The sequence below is a fragment of the Oryctolagus cuniculus genome, chromosome 11 (genome assembly GCF_051225735.1).
Source record: "Oryctolagus cuniculus isolate XC-2025 breed Fujian yellow rabbit chromosome 11, ASM5122573v1, whole genome shotgun sequence".
Lineage (NCBI taxonomy): Eukaryota > Metazoa > Chordata > Mammalia > Lagomorpha > Leporidae > Oryctolagus > Oryctolagus cuniculus.
The window spans coordinates 31,156,571-31,180,470 of NC_142877.1; the positions used below are offsets into that span (position 1 = coordinate 31,156,571).

The 23,900-nt window shown below is 42.2% G+C and overlaps 1 long non-coding RNA gene across 3 annotated transcripts in view; it reads left to right on the top strand.

Annotated features, from left to right (window-relative positions):
• The first annotated feature begins 1,913 nt into the window (after positions 1–1,913).
• Positions 1,914–23,900, top strand: part of LOC138844330 (uncharacterized) — a 271,898-nt gene continuing 249,911 nt past the window's right edge. Inside the window, exons 1-2 of one of the 3 annotated variants that reach the window (XR_016215905.1) lie at positions 1,914–2,390; positions 6,223–6,272. This is a non-coding gene — a long non-coding RNA (uncharacterized LOC138844330). Of the gene's footprint in view, positions 2,399–6,222; positions 6,273–23,900 lie in introns of all 3 variants that reach the window. The other 2 variants (XR_016215906.1, XR_016215904.1) reach the window with 2 other exon arrangements.

Below are 23,900 nucleotides of genomic sequence, written 5' to 3' on the forward strand. Positions count from 1 at the left end.
ATTCCCCAAAGGCTGCTGACATTTGGCTCATGCATGATATAGCATTGACCCAACAGCAGGATGTTTGTTACCATATGGACAAAGATTGTGGACAGTGGATCCATAACTTGTCCTTGGAAATTTGCTCCAGTCAGAACAGCTGCCTGTCACGCAGCCTGTCATGCAAAGGCATATGTGATGTGGTGGGTGTTGGCAGGGCCGTGCTCAGGTCTTCTTAACAGGCCGGGGCACTGGTTCCCCAGCTGCTGTGCATGTTCTCTGCTCTACCAGAGGATTGTGCTGGCTAACTAGGGCTCCTTTACCAGGCAATCTATGTCTTCCCCTTCTCTTTAGTCTCCAGCCAGAAGAGGGCTGACCCCTTATTTGTGCTCCAGAGCTCCCTATGAGGTCAGCCTGAAGCTAGACCAAGCTGAGAGTCATCTTTGCTCAGCTTCGTCCCCAGCCCTCTCTTGCTTCCTTCTGTCCCTTTCTGAGAGCTTACTTTCAACCAACCCATCTCAAGCTCTGCTACAGGGGTACTTGACTTTAGGTCTTAGATCTTACGTTCCTCTTCCCTTGGTAAATTGGAAAGAGTGTGCCATCCGATTTAACAGAGAAGTCGGCAAAGAGGAAGGGTGAAGTGGTTCAGGGTAGGGCTGTGGTTAAACGAGGCCAAGTGCTCAGGTGTGCAAACATGAGTCTTTGAGGTGTTAGAGTTCACCCAGGCACTAACTCTCTTTCATCTGCTGCCTTATGGTGTCACCAGCCAACAATCACATCTTTCTCTGTGGTCATTATGGGTGTACTGACCTTCTTTCCATCATCATCTTCTCATTGATTCCATACTGAACTTTCCAAACTGGGACCAGGTGGTGAGAAAGCTTGTGAAAGACACCCTTTCCCAATCAGGTGAGTGATGGGAGCCTGTCTGGCTAAGGTTTGCTCCTTCAGAGGTGGCCTTGTCTGCCCTGTGTTTTTGGCATTGGCACTTGCCAGCAAGACCCACTCAGCTTGACAAAGGAGTCTTGCTGACCACCTTGCCTCAGGTGAACCTGCAGAAGAGAAAGCAGAGGAGGTAGGGCTGGTGACTCAGACACACTAGGTGCGTATGTGAAAAGAGAAGCAGAACATTCAGGATTTCATAAAGACGGTATGAGGTCCTGAACATAAAGAACAAGATTCGAGAAAAAACATCTGTACAAGAAAAAAATCTTGGATACAGGTTTCCTGGGCACACTTTTGTTTCTTGATATTTTTATTGGCTAGAAATACACTTACATTTCAGCCAGTACATAGGCAACTCTATGTATGTATAACAAAGGTATCAAAAAGTAATACTTTATCGAGGGCAGAGAGACAGAAAGAGAAAGCTCCTATCCACTAGTTTACTTCCAAATGCTTGAAATGGCCAGGGTTGGGCCAGGGCCAAGTCAGGATCCAAGCATGCAACCCAGGTCTCACACAAGTGTGGCAGGAGCCCAGTCACTTGAGCCGTCACTGCTCGTCCCATCCGGAAGCTGTCCTCTGGAGCCAGAGTCAGGATTTGAATTCAGGCACCACAATGTGGGCCATGGGCATCATAACCTGCGTCTGACCCACCAGACACGACGCCCTCCCCTGAAACAACACCTTACTACGCACAGTGTACTCGGATAACTTCCATTCTTTCATTTTTAAAAAGGTGCCAGCCGCCACCCAAGCTGAGCTCATTGCTCACAAACTGGGTCACAATTTGTAAAGTGTTTCCTTAAAGTGCCCATGGCCCAAGATCTGGTGGCTGAGGAGACATAAGGTTTGCGAAGAAAGTTAACGCAAGTCACGCCAAGACTCAGAACGACAGCTTGGGACGGGGCTGTGCAGCTTCAGACCCTCAGCCTGCTGGATTTGTGCCCTACCCTCTACACGTGCAATTTTCTTAGTGAGCCTAGGAGTACATCCGGGCTCAGGCAGGTCTCAACCTCGCGGGGGCGTGAGTGTGCGCGTGCGCGTGCGCGTGCGCGTGCGCATGCGTATGCGTCCTGTTCCCAGTGCTGGAGCGGAAGCCGGGCTGTTGTCAGTGCCGCCCTCACGAAGCTCAGCGCCGCCGGTGGATTCTGGCTGCAAGCAGTGGACGTGGCCTAGCAGTGGCTGGTTTGACAGCCCAGAAACCGAGCCTTCACTCCACCAGCACGTTAATGCGGGTTAGATGGGGCGTCAGCTGCCGTCGTCAGAGGCCCTGCACATTCTCACGGCGTCCCCTGCTTGCTGGGTAGAACGCTTCCCGCAGGAGATCCACTGTGCACGGGACTGCTTCCTCAAGGATGGCCAGCCCATCTGCCCCATCTCAGGGAGCATCCACTACTGTGTCCCCGGTTTCTAATGGAAGGGCGGGCGCTGAAGATGAAGATGGCGGGGCGGAACGCCTTCCAGACGTAAGTGGGTGGGTATTTGGCGCTGACGTGGGCCTGAACACTTAGATAGAGGGGCCGCTGCTTCCTTACTCAGAAATGGGAGCTCGTCTGGGGTGAGCTGCTGCAGATAATTAGTCCCTTCTCCAAACTTGAACTTTGGCCTCGGGCAAATCATGACATGAGTATGGGCTGAGAAGGCTAAGGGGTGTAACAGAGATTGAGCGCTTAGCAGGGGCAAGGCAGTTGAGGTGAATAGATAGGACGGCTCCCGTTGAGAGCAGGTGGAACTGAGGCTTATCCAAGGGGCCTCTCAGTGGTCAGGGGTCCAGCCGTGATGTGAACATGAGGGCGTTTGTAGGCAACCAGAGCTTCGCTGGTCTCACGGGGGCATACGCCTTGTCCTTAGGTAGATGCCAGAAACTCAGTTTGTCTTAATGGCTCAGCCAGGGTAGCTGCAGCACCCCAGGCTATCGCTCCTCATCTCTTCATTTTCTGCTGTTGCAGTGTGACAAACTGGGAAGAAAATCGCTGGCTAATCAGGTTTCTGCAGAGCTGATGGGGACTGTCCATAGCATTTCAAAGATAAAGATGGGAAACCCAGAGGCAGATTCCTGAGATAGACAGGGGGAAGCCCATTTGTTATTGTGGCTCTGAGGCCACTGGCAATGCAAAGACAAGTTCACCTGTTAATGGTTTCTACCCTGAGTTCCTGTGGGCCCTGAGATGCCGAGATGGTGGGAGAAGGAGAAGCCTGGGCCCTCCAAGGCCCCTTTGTATCCTCTGCTGCAGCTTGCATGGAGCCGGGGGGAGACCTTGTCTTTTTCCCTCCTGCTGCTATTCGTGACAAAATCTTTTGTCAGAGGGTGCAGGAGTTGAATGTTTTCTTACTTTTAAAAACTATTTTGCAGGGGGTTGCATTGTGGCACAGTGGGTAAGCTGCAACTTTTGATGCTGGCGTTCCATCTTGGAGAACCAGTTGTAGTCCTATCTGCGTTAAATGGGAATGGGTGTTCTTTGTGGGTTGTGAACTTAAAAGTGTTGGCATGACACACTTTCTTTTTAGAGTTTCCATTTCACATGTGACTTGCCTGTTCACCATTAGATGGGCCTGATTATTGAACAATCATTTATATTTAACTTTTATGTAAGTAATATGAGAACACAGCTCAAAATTCTGAGTTCAAATTATTCACTCTTACTATGTTCCCAGTCACTCAGTTCTCCTCCTCCCTTCTTCCTTCTTCTTTGAAGATTTATTTATGTATTTGAAAGGCAGAGCTACAGAGAGAGAGAGAGAGAGAGAAAGAGAGAGAGATTGATCGATCTTCCATCATCTGGATCACCTCCCAAATGATCATAATGACCAAGGCTGTGCCAGACCAAATCTAGGAGCCAGGAACTCCATCCAGGTCACCCACATGGGTGGCAAGAGCCCAAGAATTTGGGCCATTGCTTTCCCTGGCACATTAACCAGGACTGGAAATGGAGCAGCCGGGACTCATTCGAGCTGGCACCCATACGGGATGGTGTTGCTGCAGGCCAGGGCTTTAACCTGCTGTGCCACAGTGTCAGCCTTGGCAGCAGCTTATCTACAGTGCTGGCCTCTCAGTTCCTCTTCTTTTTCTCTTTTAAATTACATTTATTTTATACTGAATTTATTCTCGAGCCATAAGTTTTTGTTTCTTTAGTTTCTTCTGGTTGATCTTTTTCTTCTGTGCTACTTCCTCTTCTGGTTTAGGAATAATTTGTTCCTTTTCAGTGAGGCTCATCTCGATGTGGCACAGGGAGCTCATGTGTGGTTTAATCCAACCATGGCTTCTGTAGGGACGGCAGCACGTCTTGGGGGCTTTGTTCACCTGGGTGTGCTCAATGACCAGAGAATTTACATCCAACCCTTCAGCTCAGCATTCCTCTCTGAATTTTTAAGCATGTGCAACAGAAACTCAGCACTCTTTTTGGGCCACCAACCCTGTGTCCAACCCCACTGCTTGGCCTAGGCACACCTACCAGCTCCACCATTACAGTGACAGAATGGCACCCATTGCTTCTTTAAGGTGACATCTTTCAGATACTTGGTGGCTTTTCAGATATGCCCTTGATGACCTGTACGGTTTCTTGGGTGTTCTTAAAGTGAACATGAAGATTTTTTTTAAAGATTTACTTATTTATTTGAAAGAGTTACACAGAGAGAGGAGAAGTAGACAGAGAGAGAGAGGTCTTTTATCCGCTGGTTCACTCCCTAATTGGTCGCTATGGCTGGAGCTGCGCCAATCCTAAGCCAGGAGTCAGGAGCTTCCTCTGGGTCTTCCCATGTGGGTGCAGGGGCTAAGGACTTGGGCCATCTTCTACTGCTTTCCTAGGCCATATCAGAGAGTGGGATCGGAAGTGGAGCAGCTGGGTCTTGAACCGGCGCCCATATGGGGTGCTGGCACTGTAGGTGGCAGCCTTAACTTGCTACGCCACAGTGCTGGCCCCAAACATGAAGATTTGAACCTCTTGATTTGCATGATTTTGGGGGGTATTCTGGGTCAAGTGAGTAACAAACCATTTTCACAGTTTACCTAATGCCGCGTATAAAGAGTTCAGTTCCTCTTTTGAGATGGCAACTTTCTTATTTCATGAATATCTTTTCAATGTTGGATATTTCTTGCATTTGTAAATGTGCAAGTGTGTACTATGTCTCTGTGCATGTTATCCCTTAAGTGACAGTCTTAGACGTTCTAGTCCTACTTCTTGCTTTTTCACTTGACATTATTTGGTGGTCGTTCCATCTTAGTAATTGACAACACTTTGTTGTTTATCACAGTTGAGTATTACTCCACAGTATAGATGTTCAGGCCCATGTTAATGGACTGTTAGGTTGTCTTTGGCTTTTGGCTGCAGTGAATATACTTATTGTTGTATCACATATATGAGTGCACCTATGAGCTGCAGGACTAAGAATTGCCAGGTGAGGGGCTGGCATTGTGATGAAGTGGGGTAAGCCAGCCATTGTGATACTGGCATCCCATACTGGGGTATTGGTGCCAGTCCCAGCTACTGCCATTGTGATCTACCTTCCTCCTAACATAGGGGAGGCAGAAGATGATGGTCTAAGTACTTTGGCCTCTGCTGCTTTATGTGGGAGACTCAGAAGGGGTTCCTGGCTCCTTGCCTCATCTTGACCCACCCCTGGCTGTTGAAGCTATTTGGGGGAATGAAGTAGAGGATGGAAGCTCTCTCTCTGTCACTGCCTTTTAATTAAGTATATAAGTAAATAATCTTTAAAAGAGAGAATTGCTGGATGCAGAAAGATCTGCATTTAATTTTGACATGTAATGCCATGTCCTCCACTGATGTAGTATTGACTTGCAGTCCCACCTGCACTCTGTGTGAATTCTTGTTTACAGCAAGAGTGGACAAACTATGACTATCTGGTTTTGTAAATAAAATTTTATAGGAACACAACTGTGCCCATTGGTTTACGTATTGTTTACAGCTGCTTTCAAACAGCAGAGTTGAGTAGATGTTAAAGAGAGCATGTGGCCCATAAAGCCAAAACATATTTACTATCTGTTGCTTTACAGAAAACAGTTGCTCTTATTCAAAATGGCCAAGATATGAAAGCCACCTAAATATTTTTGGAAACTGTAAAATGTAAAATGTATATGTATATACTTAATACAACTGTAGTTTCTGAAGGTGGGACATTTGGGAAGTGATTGGGTTAGATTAGGTTGCTGGGGTGGAATCCCATGATCGAATCATGGTGTTATAGAGACCACATGGGCATGGAAAATAAATGTGTTCCTTGTCCCTCTCTGCTCCTGGCTCACCACGTGATCCTTCCTGCGGCATCCACCATCCTCATCAGACACCAGATCAGTGGGGCCACTCATTTTTGGATTGTGAACCTCCCAAACTGTAAGCCAAAATAAATCTTCCTGCTGTTCCTCCTGGGTATTTGTTGTAGTGATAAAAGCTAGTGTATCTATAAAGGGATGGTACTCAACCTTAGCAAAGGAGATCTTCCCATTTGCCACAACATAGATGGACATGGAGGAAACTGCTGAGTGAAATAAGTCAAATACAGAAAGAAAAATACTGCATTATTTTCACTGATAGATGAACTATATATCAGTGGCATTTATACAGAGATAGAGAATAAAACAATGATTTCTGGGGGTGGGATGAGGACTTGAGGGAGGCATTGGGGAAATGTAGGTCATGATACAGAAAAGCAGGTATGACCAGCATGTTTATAGAGCTTATGTACAACAGGAGGATTATAGTGTACAAAATTGATTTGTATTAGATTTAAAAATTAGCATGTTTTACTTTTCTTGTCACCAAAATATAACTGAGATGATATATAGTTTAATTTGTTTTGTTATGGTAATTATTTAACTATATATGTATGTATCATAACATCATGTTGTAGACCTCAAATATGCATAATAAAATTAATTTAAAATTTTTTTAAAAAGAAAAGTTTGCTGATTCCTGACCCTTAGCCTGTCAACACAGTGATCTGAAACTTCTTAGTCCTTACCAATTTCATATAAGAAAATTGAATAATGAAAGAAAATTCTATAATGAAAAGGGTTTCATTATAGATTTATACATCTGCTGATGAGTGAGATTGACATTCGTTGTATTTTTTTCCTGCAAATCTTATATTCATGTTTGCTTTTTTTTTTTTTTTGCCTGTTTTTCTTTTTGGGAAATGAGCTCTTTTTCAGTGACATGAATAGAAAATATTCACCTGTTTATTTGTTTTCTGGCTTTGATGATGGAGTCATTGGCATACAGCAATATTTGGTTTTATATAGTTGAATATATCCATCTTTTGTGATTTGGGGTTTTCTGTATTATAAAGATATTATCCATTGTTCTTTTAGTCTTTATTTTTTAATGTCTATATACTTGGTCCATTTGAACTTTATTGTATGTCTGATACAGTGATGATCTCTTGCTGCTTTTTCCCAGTAGGGTGTTGAACTGTATGAAGTCCCTATGTTCTTGGGAACACTGATAGGAAACATTATCTTTATCATCAACCATACTCTCTTTTATTTGGCTCTGTTTTTGAATGTTTATTCTTTTTACTTGATCCTCACTCATGGTGATTCCAGAGTTACAATATGTTCTGATGTTTGAGAAGACTAATTTCTCTTCCTTTCCCCTTTTTTATTAATAATGGGTTTTGTGACTTGTCTTTCCTGTTTAATTTTGCCATATGATCCCAAAAATGAGATTGTATGGCTTTAAACAGCCTTTGGCGCTTCCTCTATTTCTCACACTCTTGCCTCTTTCATGAGAACCAACTCACACCTGAACTAGTCAGCTGGACTAGTGGAGGTAGGTTGAGTCTTCCCAGCTGAGACTATTCCAGCCAGTCAGTGTCCAGGTGACTCTCCAGCTCTCCTTAGGTACAGGAGTCAGTGCATCAGATAATTTAGGCCTGGCTTTGTTGGGAAAAACTGCCCTGACAATCTGTAGATTAGGGAGGGAAAATAAATGCTTCTTGTTGTATATCACTAAGGTTTCATGGTAATTTTTACACAGGACTATTGTAGCAATAGAAGAATAGGTAAAAGAATAGATGAGATGACACAGGGAGCCAGTAATACAGAGATGACAACAGCATCTAAGCTGAAATCCCAGGGCATAACAATACTTATAGGCCAAGGGGAGGAACTCAGAATGTGGTCTTACTTTCAGTTACCTCTTACTACTAAATATTAACATCTTTATGACAGTGTCTTCCCCAGAACAAGTAACATTTAATACATATATGGGCAGTGGTCTCCATAAATAAATTTTTAGCATGACAGTTATTCAGAAACTTTTAATAAGTGCTTCATCATGGCATGATTAATTTTTCAAAAATGAAATGATGTTGGAGAAATCTCTGTAGAATTCACAGTCGAGTGGAGCAACCACCTATACAGATCATTACACGGTATAACCCATGCATTAACGGGAGCCTTAAGAAGGTTTCTTGAATCATTAATTGATTGGAGGAGTCCAAAGAGACATGGTTCCAGACTCAATGAGTTACACTGAAACCAAGCAAAACCAACCATACAAGGAAAATATATACTGAATTTTGACAAGAATTCAGTGAACTAAATTATGATACTGATTGTGGTCAACGCTAGCTATAATCCATTGTTGAACAAACCCTTATATTCTACATTTCTGTCTCCTTTGCAGTTTGGTGTAGCCATGTGGCTGAGTTGTAGTCAATGGAATGAGCAGGTTCATTAAGACTCCCTCCATGTAATCATCTGGGATTCTTTTGCTCCTAATTGAATTGATGCAGAGGAGCACAGTGACTCTGGAAGCCACATGTTGAAGATGGCAGAACAAGGCTACAGAAAGAGCCTGGATTTCTGGCTGGAACCCAGCATGTTTTAGAATCACATTGCTTGCCAATCAGGGACACCCATTTTGCATTTAGCATGAGCAGGAATTAAACTTATGTTATCTTTGAGCCATTGTGTATAATGGCATTTGTTGGTTACCTCAGATAATGCTACATTTCCTAAAATCCCCCATGCGAGCTGACACTTCTGGAACAAGCTTTCATTACAGATAATTATGTTAGAAGATAATTCCTATTCTCCTACCCCTGCCCTGATGACATCTGGTATTATCAAGCAAGGTTTTGACAACCCAATGTTATTTAAATAAATTACAACACATAAGCAGTAGATACAAAGGTGTTCTAAAAGTAGAAGGATTGCTGCGGATGAGCTTAATTTGGAAGGTTCCTCAGAATGTGTGAGTCATGGTCCCGGTGCTGTGGTGCAGAGGTGCAGCGGCGCAGTGGGTTAAAGCCTTGGCCTGCAGCGCCAGCATCCTATATGGGTGCCGATTGAGTCCCTGCTGCTTCACTTCCAATCCAGCTCCCTGCTAATGAGCCTGGGAAAACAGCAGAGGCTGGCTCAAGTCCTTGGGCCCCTGCACCCATATGGAGACCTGGAGGAGGCTCCTGGCTCCTGACTTTAGATTGTTACAGCCATTTGGGGAGTGAACCAGCTGATGGAAGACCTCTCTCTGTAACTCTTTCAAATAAATAAAATAAATGTTTTTAAAAAAGAATACATGAGTGGTGAACAGCATATTGAAGGCAGAAAGGTACTGTTACAGCAAGGAGGAGAACAGGGCATTTGCATGGGGAGGAATGGTTTTGCTATGTCGAAGATCAAATGGACTTTTGATAACTATTGATGACATAATCCAGATTAATAAAGTTGTCCGGTCAGGGTGCCCTAGGAGATCATCCTAGATGCTCACATCACATGCCTAGAGCCTACCTTACATTCTCACCAAAGCTATGCTGTGCAGTTCCTCTACCTCTCAGAGTTGCCTGCCTTCAAGGTGGGGTGTGTTACTGAGTTGGGTCCCAGTACTGTCTTCAACTGGAAGCTCCAAGTGAAGTCCAGCATGTGGGATTAATGCCCTTGGAGATTAACCTTAGTCAGAAAAGAGAGTAGCGGGCTCGTTTCTGTCTCACCCTTCCATCTTCCACATGACCAGTCCTAGGAGGCATTCTGAAGATGAGGTCCTAGTAGAATCACTCCACTTACATACAGCAGCAACTTTTTAACAAAATATATATTTTATTGATTTGAAAGGCAGAGTAATAGACAAAAGGAACAGAGAGAAAGAGATCTTCCATCTGGTTCACTTCCCAAATGGCTGCAACAGCCTACTTGGGCCATCTGCTGCTGCCTTTGCAGGCACATTAGCAGGGAGCTGGATTGGAAGCAGACCAGCAGGGACTTTGATACGGGGTGCTGGCATTGCAGGTGGCAGCTTAACCCATTGCGCCATGATTCCGACCTCCAGGGGATACTTTGATGAGACCTCCTTCTATCAGCATCCCTCTTTCATTCTCCTCTCTCACTCTCCATCCTGAAATCACTTCCCAAATAAACTGCTTGAACTAAAGCCTTTGTCTCAAGATCTGTCTTATAGTGAAGCCAAACTAAGTAATTACAAGTAAGAATTTCTCCTTACTTAAGGTATAATAAGCTGATCTTCTGTATACTAAGATAATCGAAAATGAATCTTGATGTGAATGGAAGGGGAGAGGGAGTGGGAAAGGGGAGGGTGGTGGGTGGGAGGGACGGTATGGGGGGGAAAGCCATTGTAACCCATGAGACGTACTTTGGAAATTTATATTCATTAAATAAAAGATAAAAAAAAAAAAAAAACAAGTAAGAATTTCTTCAGACCCTTTCATCTCCTAAACAATAAATTCAATTATATATTTTTTTGTCTTTGGAACACTTTTTATGTTGTTTTATTTTATTGGAAGAACAGAATGAATTGTACTCCAGTCGTTGTCTCTCTCAGACATCTGAGATCTTGTGATGTTACGTCTAATCATTCTAAGTGAAAAACTATTTAACATTTAACACACACATGTACACACACAATTTATTTATGCCAATTTTGAAAAAAGACTTATTGAACACCTCCTCGGTACCAGGCACTGGGCTTAGCATGGCGATTCAATTTTGGTTTATTCAGCCTTATGACAATATTCTGATAAGCATCAAACAGTCCAGTTGTTTGAAGGCTGGACATAGTCTTACAAGAGGGTACATCATATCTCTGGGAAATGTAAACTCTTTGAGTTGTCAGTCTTTGTAGCTATGTACTGTGGCATAGTAGGTAAGCCTCTCCCTGTAGTGCAGGCATCCCGTATAGGCTCTAGTTCATGTCCCAGCTGCTCTTCTTCCAATCCAGCTTGGTGCTAATGTACCTGGGAAAGCAATGGAAGACGGCCCAAGTGCCATCTTCCACAACATACACAACAGACAAACTGGAGGATTTGGGCACCTTTGCTATTGCTAATATCCCAAACCTGCAATTCAAACTTCTCTCAGTCCTTAACAACTTCGCAGGCAGTTGGCTCAGGACCCAGCTGAGATTTGAAGATACTGAAAGGACAATTTTCCCTAAAACATCTAACCCACTGGATCACAATGGGGCCTTAAATTCCCACCACTAGAAACATTGTACTAGCCTAAAGCACCATCAACATATACACATAGATCACAGATAAATTAGACAGCTCTTAGATGAGAGTAGAAAGAGTAGAGAAGACGCTCCTGGCTCCTGGCTTCAGATTGGCCCAGCCACAGTCATGCAGCCATTTGGGGAGTAAACCAGCAGATGGAAGACCTTTCTTTCTGTCTCTCCCTCTCTCTTTAATTCTGCCTCTCAAATAAATCTTTAAAAATTATTTTATTGATTCTCATAGATATTTATCCTACTTATTGATACCATTTCCATGTTCTACTTCTGGGTATGTTTTAGTAAAACTATGTCAGTTTAATTCAAGGTAATTAGTCTTGTGACTTTAAAAGGTTAACTGGAAAACTATCTTGTATATGGTAGATGTTCAAATTTACAACTGTAATAAAGGGCTCATGATGATTACTTAAGAATTAAATCTCTTTGGATGGGTACATGCCATTCAAATTCTCATGATCAATTAAACTGAAATAATGTTCTGGAAAGCATTGGTCTAGCCCCCTTTTTCTTATTTTCTGACAATACACCATTAATAGCTTCAACAGATGGTGAGTGACATAAAAATGACAGAGGTCTTTGCTAGCCTTCGATTAGGTTTTTATTTTTCCTATTGAAATTTTTCTTAAGATTTATATATTTATTTGAAAGGCAGAGTCACAGAGAGGCAGAGGCAGAGAGAAAGAAAGGTCTTCCATCTGCTGGTTCACTCCCCAGATAGCTGCAATGGCTGGAGCTGCACTAATCCAAAGCCAGGAGCCAGGAACTTCTGAGTCTCCCACATGGGTGCAGGGGCCCAAGGACTTGGCCATAGCAGAGAGCTGGCTTGGAAATAGAGCAGCCAGGACTTGAATCAGCACCCATATGAGATGCCAGCACTGCAGACCTGGGTTTTAACCTGCTACACCACAGTGCCGGCCCCCTACTGAATTCTTTAAGAGCCACCTGCCTCCTCTTCTGGCTTTTTGTGTCTTGGGCTGCTGTCTTAAACTATTTTTCCCAAAGCATCTCCTATGTTACCCTTCTTCCTCTCTAATAAACAGCCCTTGCATGTTCTTAGGTTCTGTTGTGTTCTCGCTCTGTTCTGTCATAATTTATTTTAAAACCAAATTTGAATATAAAGAAGTTACAGAGACATTAGTGTCTTTGGCTTAAGCGCTCACAGTCTCTCTGTATTTTTTTTTTTTTTTTTTTGACAGGCAGAGTAGACAGTGAGAGAGAGAGAGAGAGAGAAAGGTCTTCCTTTTCCGTTGGTTCACCCCCCAATGGCTGCTGTGGCCGGTGCACCATGCTGATCCGAAGGCAGGAGTCAGGTGCTTCTCCTGGTCTCCCATGTGGGTACAGGGCCCAGGGACTTGGGCCATCCTCCACTGCACTCCTAGGCCACAACAGAGAGCTGGACTGGAAGAGGAGCAACCGGGACAGAATCCGGCGCCCGACTGGGACTAGAACCTGGTGTGCCGGCGCCGCAGGCGGAGGATTAGCCTATTTAGCCGCGGCGCCGGCCTCTCTGTATTCTTTCTGTGCCCTTAAAACCTTCTCTGCTGACAACTCCATTTCATTTCTTTCTCTACTCTTTCTACTCTCATCTAAGAGCTGTCTAATTTATCTGTGATCTATGTGTATATGTTGATGGTGCTTTAGGCTAGTACAGTGTTTCTAGTGGTGGGAATTTAAGGCCCCATTGTGATCCAGTGGGTTAGATGTTTTAGGGAAAATTGTCCTTTCAGTATCTTCAAATCTCAGCTGGGTCCTGAGCCAACTGCCTGCGAAGTTGTTAAGGACTGAGAGAAGTTTGAATTGCAGGTTTGGGATATTAGCAATAGCAAAGGTGCCCAAATCCTCCAGTTTGTCTGTTGTGTATGCTTATGTCATTAGCAGATCTCTGACTTATTTAGAAAGTAAGCCAGAAAATGAAAGTCATAATATAAATCAAATCCATGGCAAATTGAAAACTATTTCTCATTGTGAGACTCTGAATTGTTGTGTCCCCAAATACCTGGAATTGTGTCCTGGTCCCATTCTTTGTCATTTGAGGCTGCTCAGAAGCAGACGCCCTTTGTCAGAGGTGCTGAGGAATAAGCATTAATATAAAAATTACAGTTTTTCATTACTTACTCATTGAATGAATAAATGTTTATTGAACACTGTTGGGGGAAGGCATTGAGCCATAGACTGTGGAGGATAGATTTAAAGAGGTCTGTGCTCTCATATTTTTTGGAGTTTATTTTAGATATTACAACTCTATATAATCCTCCCTGAGATTTTAAACTAGCTGAGGAGTGGATGCAGAATTCTGCTTAGGATAAAACATCAGTTTATGACTGGTCACTCTGCACTGGGGAACATGGCTGCATTGTAATTATAATCTAGCTTCCTAATATGCACCATCTTACCCAGTAGACACCAACCTACAACACAGCTACAGGTGTAGAAGTCCTGTTCTGGTGACTTACTCTCTAGGAAGGAGCATATGTAACAAAGTGAATCATCCCAGAAGGAAGATCTCAGATGGGATCAGACGTCTTCCATCCTTACTGATGAGACGAGAATTGTGAGGGAAGAAACTGCTTCTCCAATACCTCTCACAAATCTGAGCTCCTCTCTTATCAAAGTAAAGATGCAGATAAGGGGAAAATGCTTTTTTCTTAATATGACCATGCAAGGCAGCTAACAAAATAAGACAGTCTGAGTTTAGGTTTCAAGAAGAGGGTAATGATCTCCTTATATAATATCACCCAAGGTTATTGGTGTGTTCACAGTGATAGCTGAAAGAATTCACAATTTTCTATAGATTTTATTAGCTCTAATACTTTTTTAATCCAACAAGATTTTTCAATATCAAAGGTCAGTTTGTTTCTGACAGAAGTGTTTGTCAACAAGTATTTACTAGGAGGTTCAAATGTGTTGCTGTGAGAAAGCAATTTCCGAAGACTGTTTTGTGTCTTCACTCTTTGGATAGTTATGAGAATTGTGTGTGTTTGGGTATGAAAAAGAAATAATGAAAGAATCCATAGTCAAATAAGGGGAAATTCAGAAAAAGGACTTTTTAGCCTTTAATTGACCACTGTGAGTCGTGACTTTCCAGACAGTGGATAAATAGGAAGTATTTGTTGATTTTATTTGTTCATGGAACACTTCCAAAAAATTAAATGGGCAAGTTAAACACTACAAATAAACTAATGCACTGTGGAACACACTTTGGGAAATACCGAAATCTGTTCAGAGAAGGGTAACATTTCTTCAGACTGAACAGTCAGCAAAGGCTTAAAGTTGAGTGTGGAACTTCAGTTAGGCATTGGCAGATGAGAGAATCAACAATAAAGGAAGTAGGCATTCCAGATTGGTAAATAACACTGGCCCAGAGTTATTACAGCCAAAGTGAAATAATTAAGTATGTTTAAAATAAAGGAGATAAATGTTACTGTGTGTAAGATGGGTATTTTAAAAAAATTGTGGAATTCTTTTTTCCTGTCATTGTACTTTTTTTTTAACTTTTATTTAATAAATATAAATTTCCAAAGTACAGCATATGGATTACAATGGCTCCCCCCCCATAACTTACCTCCCACCTGCAACCCTCCCCTCTCCTGCTCCATCTTCCATTCCATTCATATCAAGATTCATTTTCAATTCTCTTTATATACAGAAGATCAATTTAGTATATATTAAATAAAGATTTCAAGAGTTTGCACCCACACAGAAACATAAAGTGTAAAATACTGTTTGAGTACTAGTTATAGTATTAATTTACATTGTACAACACATTAAGGACAGAGATCCTACATGAGGAGTAAGTGCACAGTGACTCCTATTGTTGATTTAACAGTTGACACTCTTGTTTATGGTGTCAGTAATCTCCCTAGGCTCTTGTCATGAGTTGCCAAGGCTGTGGAAGCCTTTTGAGTTCGCTGACTTGGATCTTATTTAGACAAGGTCATAGTCAAAGTGGAAGTTCTCTCCTCTCTTCAGAGACAGGTACCTCCTTTTTTGATGGCCCATTCTTTCCACTGTGATCTCACTAGCTCTCACTAGCAGAGATCTTTCATTTAGGTTTTTTTTTTTTTTTTTTGCCAGAGTGTCTTGGCTTTCCATGCCTAAAATACTCTCATGGGCTCTTCAGCCAGATCTGAATGACTTAAGGGATGATTCTGAGGCCAGAGTGCTGTTTAGGACAACTGTCATCCTATGAGTCTGCTGTGTATCCCGCTTCCTATGTTGGATTGTTCTGTCCCTGTTTTTATTCTATCAGTTAGTATTAGCAGACACTAGTCTTGTTTATGTGATCCCTTTGACTCTTAGACCTATCAGTGTGATCAACTGTAAACTGAAATTGATCACTTGGACTAGTGAGATGGCATTGGTACATGCCACCTTGATGGGATTGAACTGGAATCCCCTGGTATGTTTTGAACTCTACCATTTAGGGCAAGTCAGCTTGAGCATGTCCCAAATTGTACATCTTCTCCCTCTCTTATTCCCACTCTTATATTTAACAGAGATCACTTTTCAGTTAAATTTAAACATCTAAGAATAATTGTGTATTAATTACAGAGTTCAACCAATGGTATTAAGTAGAACCAAAAAAAATACTAAAAGGGATAAAGTATTAACTTGTACATCAACAGTCAAGAGCTGATCAAGTCACTATTATCAAATAATTTGTAGAAATTTGAAAGACACAAAGGGAAAAAGAAGAAAATGCACAAGTGGATCTCAACCCTTAAAATAGAATTTTTTGTGTGTTTTAAAGGTTTTTTTTAAAATATTTATTTATTTTACTTGGAAATCAGAGTTACACAGAGAGAGGAGAGGCAGAGGCAGAGGCAGAGAGAGAGAGAGGTCTTCCAACTGCTGGTTCACTCCGCAATTGGCTGCAGAGCTGCACTGATCTGAAGCCAGGAACCGGGAGCTTTCTCCCAGTCTCCCACACGGGTGCAGCAGCCCAAGAGCTTGGGCCATCTTCTACTGCTTTCCCAGGCCATAGCAGAGAGCTGGATTGGAAGTGGAGCAGCTGGGACTTGAATCGGTGCCCATATGGGATGCTGGTATTGCAGGTGGTGGCCTTACCTGCTATGCCACAGCTCTGGCCCCGTGATTTAAAGATTTGATACTTTGGTAATTTAAATAGAGTGAAGAAAGGGGCAGGTAGTTAAAATGCATGCAGAGGACTGACTTAAATGAGTCCATAGTGAAGTATTTGCCAGAACCTCTGACTTCCAAATGGTGTTCACATCCTATGAAAGTTCTCCAAGTAGTGGCTGCCCCTGGTATTTTTCTGCATAAGAAGGTTATTGTGGCATTTCATGTGTCTCAATAGTCTGCCTTTGACCTCAATTCTATTGGATTTTGTCATGTGGTTGTGTCTCTCCCGGATGTCATTTGACTCAATGTAATTTTGGATGCTTAGAGAAAACTGCTTTGTTTTGTTGCCACCTGGAAAACGTTTTCAGAAAAAAAAAAAACAAACCTAGGAACTCCTTGCTGAAGCTAGAGTTTGCTGACTAGTGCCTGTGGAATGGAATTTTCTCATCTGCTTTGGGATTTTAATTATGTGGGGGTGATGGGTACATTCAAATTACCTGTCTCTTCCATGAGCTCAACCTGGCAGTACAAAGCAAGCCACCAAGAGGGCAAACCACAGATAATTGCCATGGGAACCTGAAGACAATACACCTGCTCCTGTGGGATTGGACTTGGCATTGACTTGGTGCTGGACAGCGTTCATTCATTGTGGACACACCCAGCTCAAGTGGAGGCAAAGTCATCACTGCTCTGCTGTTGACTTTACTGTTCTTTTGATAACTGAATATGTCCATAGAATGGTCATTTTTGGAGGCTTCCAGATGTTTTTCAATATCTGCTTAAGAGTGATGTAACCCCTATGCTGTAATGTGGGTATAGGCAATGAATGCTGAATTTTTTTTTGATTGTTCAGAATTTTGAAAATTCCAGGTGTGATGTATGTAGTTCTGCCTCCATAATTTTCATATTCAGAGTCAAATGATATTTATTGAATCCCTATTGGGTATCAGTCTTTGTGCTAGATGTTTCATGCTTGCTTTGCCATTAAATCTTCACAACAACTTCTTGATAAGATAGTTTCCATTTTATTGATGATGATACAGATTATGAAAAGTTCAGGAACTTGATTTCTTAGTCCATTTTGTGCTGCTACAGAAGAATACCCAGGACTCTGTAATTTATAAAGAATAGGGATTTGTTTCTTGAATTCCAGAGTTTGGGAAGTCCAAAGTCAAGGGGCCTGCATTTGGTGAGGGCCTTCTTGCTACATTATTCATTATTCCATGGCAGAAAGTGGAAAGTCAAGAGAACATGAACACAACAGAGAGCAAGAGTTCAATCTTGTAGCTTCAAAGTCTTCTATGATCAGCATTAATCCATTCATAAAGGTGCCACTCTGATCAACTAAGCACTTCTCATTAGGCCCTGCCTCCTAACATTGTTGCATTAGAGATTAAGCTTCTTAATATTGCAAACACTGTTAGAAGGAAGTGTTATGAGGGGCTGGACACAAAGTTTTTTTTTTTAAGCTTTTTCTATTCTTCTACATGATCTGTGAATGAGCAACTGCCAGAGGCTAGTCACAACTCATTCAAAACTTTCCAACTTTCTTTCTCAGATTAGAAACATCAGCTGTCTTTTAGTGGTATGTGTTAATTTTAAGCTATGATAAATGTATGAGCATAATATTGGATGAATTTTTAGAGGGATGCTTAGGATTCAAGGTTTCCTAAGAACCCTCTCCAATCACATGGTGAGATTTCTTTGCTAACCAACATTGTGGCAGCCTCATAACACCAAGGAGATTATTCAGGGATGAGTTCTGTTTTCTACCTCATGTGTCTACTCAGACACTTATGCTGCTCACCCTGATGATGGAACCAAATCTGAACTCTTTCACCTAGAGATGAAGATGCCATGGTCTCACTTTATCTTTGACTGTTTCTGGTCACTCCCCAGTGGTTTTGCTCCATTCTGAACAGGTAGAATCCCCATATCTTCTGTAGACCATCCTCTCTGCCCATCTGTATCCTCTTCATCCCTTCAGGACCAACCCAAGTCTTGTTTGGACAGGGGAACTTTCAAACAATGACCTTGAAATTTGAGGTCTCTTGGGAGTACAGCCCCCAGACTACAAATGGGAGGCCTTACTTTGCATTCCAGCCACCACTGGAGCAGTCCTATTTTTTCTGTTTGATAGGGACTCTAATTTAGAGCAGTTTCACATTTTCCATTCTGGTTGAGTGTAAGCATCACATGGAGGTGTTTCCAATGCGGTTTTATGAACATTAGGTTTCAGACTGAGGTGTTGGCTCAGGTTAAAAACACTCTACAGGTGACCTATCTATAAAAACCAGGATGCTAATTTATTAATTTGGCATGGTAAATAAAACACTAACAGGACTGGAATGTCTTAGTCAGCCTAGCTAGGGCTGTTGTTCCCTGAAAGCAAGCTCCCTGGAAAGTCAAGCTGTGTCCTGGGTGTTTGGACCATGGAAACAGAACCAGAGGTCATACAGATCTAGCTGTGTCTCTGAGTTAAGATAATTCTGCACACTTTAAATTGGTGGTCCTCAAACCTTTATGTGCATCAGAATCACCTGAGTTAGTAATTTGTGTCTATGTGTTTAAGGGTAAGAATCTACATTTTCCAGGAGTTCCCAGATGATGTGGATACTGCTGGCTTAGGATATTCAAATTTGAGAACCACTGTTCTTTATCATTCAAGGAAAACATAGAGCTGTGTGTTCAAAGTCAATATCCTTACCAACTTTGAACATTTTTTTTTTCATGTGATCTAAGACTTATTAATTTGTAATTCTAAGACCTTTCCCCAAACTTCTGTGTAAATTTCAATATAATGAATTAATTTCACTTGATCACATTACAATTGCTCCTTAGATCTGCATCTCTGAAATTACTCCCAGTTTATCCATCTTACTAAGAGAGTAAATGCCTCCCCAGTCATTTTGTCAAACATTTATAGATTATCCTTTTCCTCCTTCCTTATAAACACCCAACCAGAGAGCTAATTCTCATACTTATTTATACTGATTTTTGTGGGAATCCATATTTCTTTTGGAGGAGAAGAACTTTAGGTTTATTTTCTTTCACAGTTTTTTGATTCCATTTTTCCACATAACTCAGTAAATGTGATCAATGGTCCTCTTCTTCTGCCTATTTTTGTCATGAAGTAATAAAGTGAAAGACACTTGGTTGTAATTTATCACCAGTAGAGACTTTCTGACTAAAAGTTCAACAAGAACATGAGTCATAGTGTCATGGACATATGAAAATAAACTGTGACCCATGTCTAGAGAGTAATTGGACATAGGCTAATGAGGACCAAGTGGTTGGTCTACATAATATAAATGGCAGTCATTGATGCTTTCTGCCTTTCCTCTATTATCTTTTAGGCTCCTGTTGGACCTGGCTCTTCAGAGAATCCAAGAAACCTTGAACTATGGGCTCCATTGTGGGAATGGCAGACTTGGGGTACTTGAGTAGATACAGATGCTGATTATACTTAGAAATGAATATATTATTCAAAGTATTAGAGAATATTTTATTTTTCTGGTTAATGGTTTTGAAAGTGCTCCGCAAGCCCAGCCTGAAATAGTGATCACATACTCATCTGGCATGTGGTTTTGGGTGACATTATAAGGTCTGTAGTCTCAGTAGATATGCTAAGACAGGTAGCTAGGACCCGAGCCCTTCTATTTCCCACTGTATGGCCTGAGTTTAATTGGCATGCCACAGTATAATGGGAACTGGAGATTGGTAGACATTACAGCCATGTTTTAGTTCAGATGTTCTGTTCACTGACATTTGTTTCCAGCCTGGATAATTAAGTAGCTATGATTATTCCATCATTTCTTTGTGTTACCAGGAGCTAAGGGGCACTCCCTCTTTGTCCTTGTTTACCTCACTCTGAATAGTATACTGGGCCCCTTCCTTTTTAATTGTGGCTCTCCTCCCTTCCTCTGTCGGCATCCAATCTCTCCTGCTTGTCCTGAGACAGAGAAGACAATCAAGTGAAGCCAGTTTGGTGGCTGATGAGTGGGTGCTAGAAAACCTATTCAGTTTAGTGTTGGTTTTTATTGTGTCAACTCAGCTTGATAGGAACTGCAACCACCAGAATTCCCTTCCTTGCATATATCTGAGTTAAAATGGGCCACTCGACGTAAAAGATTTGGAAGGCTGAGATGGAGCAATAGTCATATTCTTTTCATGTTGGGATGTCTGTACATTGCACCTGGTGCTGTTGCTGCTCATACAGGCTGTCAGTGATCCACAGCCTCATCCTGATAGCTGATCCCATAGTTCCTGATACTTTTGCTGGGTCCTCCTGCAACTGTTTCATCTCTTGGGCCAGATAAGATATCAGTTCCTTGATGAATGGAATTTTGGCTAATGACAGTAGTGTTTCCAACTTCCTGTGGCCCTTCTCTCCCTACCTCATGCTTCTGCCTCTCTTTTCGTTTATTTATTTACTTAAATTTACTTAGGGGAGAGACAAAGGGAGGGAGGGAGGGGTGAGAAAGAGAGAGAGATCCAGAGATCCAGAGCTCTCATCCACTGATTCATTCCCCAAATGTCCATAACAGATAGGGTTGAGCCAGGCCAAAGCTGGAATCAGGAACTCAATCCCATGTGGGTGATATATGATCCAACATGAACCGTCATCTGCTCCTCCCAGGGTGCACATGAGCTGAACGCTCAAATTGAGAGGAGAGGAGAGCCGGGACTGGAGGCTCGATAATCTGATGTAGGACATGGGTGTCACAAGCAATTTTTTTTTTTTTGACAGGCAAAGTGGACAGAGAGAGAGAGAGAGAGAAAGAGAGACAGAGAAAGGTCTTCCTTTTCCATTGGTTCACCCTCCAATGGCTGCTATGGCTGGCGCACCATGCTGATCTGAAGCCAGGAGCCAGGTGCTTCTCCTGGTCTCCCATGCGGGTGCAGGCCCAAGCACTTGGGCCATCCTCCGCTGTACTCCCGGGCTGCAGCAGAGAGCTGAACTGGAAGAGGGGCAACCGGGACAGAATCCAGCGCCCCGACTGGGACTAGAACCCAGTGTGCTGGCGCTGCATGCGGAGGATTAGCCTATTGAGCCACAGCAGCAGCCTACAAGCAATGTTTTAACCACTAGGTCTAATGCCTTCCCCTCTGGCTCTTTCTAAAGAAGAAACCAGAAAAAAATATTTTAAAGTCAACTCTCCTCCTGCCCCCCCAACATATACACCAAGTTCCATCTTTGAGAAGAAAAGCATTTTTTGAGTCATGGTTTAGGATTAAATTATACATCTTCAATCCTCCTTTCATAATTCATCAAAGCCCAATACAAAGTGGTTCCTGGAATTCTTCTATTCTAAGAGAAAATTTGGCTCTTAACAGAAGCTTATTTTAAAGTCTAGGTTACGAAAACCACTTCAGAGCATTGGAAGTGGCATGAAGCAACAACATTGAAACCTGTGATTATGTTATCTTGTTTTATTGCCTTACTTCTTTCCTCAGAACTTCCACAGACAAAACCAGGTAGAAAGTAGGGTGTTCCTGGTGCTCTCCACTTTTGCATACTACTTTTAAGCAGGGGATCCTCTACCTTAGCCTTTTATCATACTTTTTTGCATGGCTCAGTTAATTCTTAATTTTTACTAAATTAAGAAAGGTTGGCCATCTGGGCAGGAAATGGGAAGGAGTGGAGGATTTGAATTTAAGGGTTTAAGCTTTAAGAAGAGAACTTCAGTCTTCTCTTGAATGTTTGGGGAAGTATCTTTTTATAGATCCAGGTCCCTTTGTATACCACTAGAATTGATCTCAGATAAAAGGGATACCATCTTATAACATGTCTTCTACCTTTTTCCTTAATTTTTCAGTTTCACAGAGTCTCAATGCCAGTGTAGGAGAATCATCAGCATTGATTTTCTGTTATTTCTGAATTTGAGGGCAAAAAGATGACAGTACAGCCTGTGTATATAAACTATACATCCCAAATGAGTGTTTTAGAATACACACTTACTCGTCCCTCCATGTAGTAGTGTTAAATTTGTAAGTTCTTTGGCAGTTTTCCCATTAGAAGGTAGAATTTATTTCTCTACCCTTTTAATCTGGGTGAGCTTACACCTTCTTTGATCAACAGAGTACAGCGAAAGGAAAAGTATTCGTATTATAGTTCTCAGTCAGGTCACAAGAAATTTCATTTGGCTTGCTTGGAGACCTGAGGAAGCTATTCTACGAGGGAGCCCAAGATCCATGGTTGTGTATATGGTATTGTTTAAACTTCCTTTGGGTGCCAGGTTAACCGGTTAAGCTGTGCCTGTGATGATGGCATCTCACATGGGTGCCAGTTCAAGTCCTTGCTGCTCCACTTCTGATCCATCTCCCTGCTAATCTCCTGGGAAAGCTGTGAAAGATGGCTCAAGTCCTTGTTCCTTGCACCCATGTGGGAGACCCAGATGAAGCTCCTGACTCCTGGCTTCAGCCTGGCTCTGCCCCAACCATTGCAGCTATTTGGGGAGTAACCAGTGGATGAAACATCTCTCTCTCTCTCTCTCTCCCTTTCTCCCTCTCCTTCTCTTCCTCTTTAACTCTGCCTTTCAAACAAATAAAATAAATCTTTTTTTTAAACTTCAGGGGAGGTGTGGTGAAACACATAGATGAGTTCAAGGTCACCTTTAAGATTACTGGCTAAAAAATTCTGTTGAATGAATTTCTTCACTTCTTGGATTGCTCATAAATTGAAGGCTGAAATGAGAAATTTTTTTGAACTTCAGGAAAAGCCATTTTCTCTATTTTTAAATGATAAATGCATGTTGGAATTACCACACAGGGAGAATTGAGTTAGATTACCTGGCCAGTATGGTAATGGACTGGTTCTAATTTGAGTTTGGGGAAAGAGGACTAGAGGCAGATGTCTAGGAATTTTCTTCATGCCTTTTGGTCACACGCTATTATATTTAAGCAACAAAAGAAGAGCTCAGTCTTGGCTGACATTGCCACTAAAGACATTAGGTTTCTTTGGTTGCTAACCATGGAAAACAGGGCCATGGAATAAGTCGCTTTCAGAGAAGCTACCCTTCCATTATGCAGTTGGGAAGCTGGGGACAAGTTGGTGCGCTGCTTCTCTGAACATCCTTAATTAAGTATCTGACATGCTGATTATGTTATGATTAGAAGTGAGGAGGTAGCATGATAGCTTTAACTCAAGGAAGTACAAGTAACTCAGGCTTACCTTACTTGAGTGTGGCCCTATCCTGCAATCTTCGTATACTATGTGAAAATTCTCATTCAATTGACTGTTGATATTGAAAAAGTTTGGGAATTCTTGTGACCTCTGAGTTACCCTTGCCTGCACTGCACGTTTTGGTCTCATTCCAGGTGTTTTGTATTTACTCAGTGAGGCTGAAAGAGGGAAGGAAATATGCATCATGCCCACAACATACTTCTCTCTAAGGGTAGCCTATCTTCCAA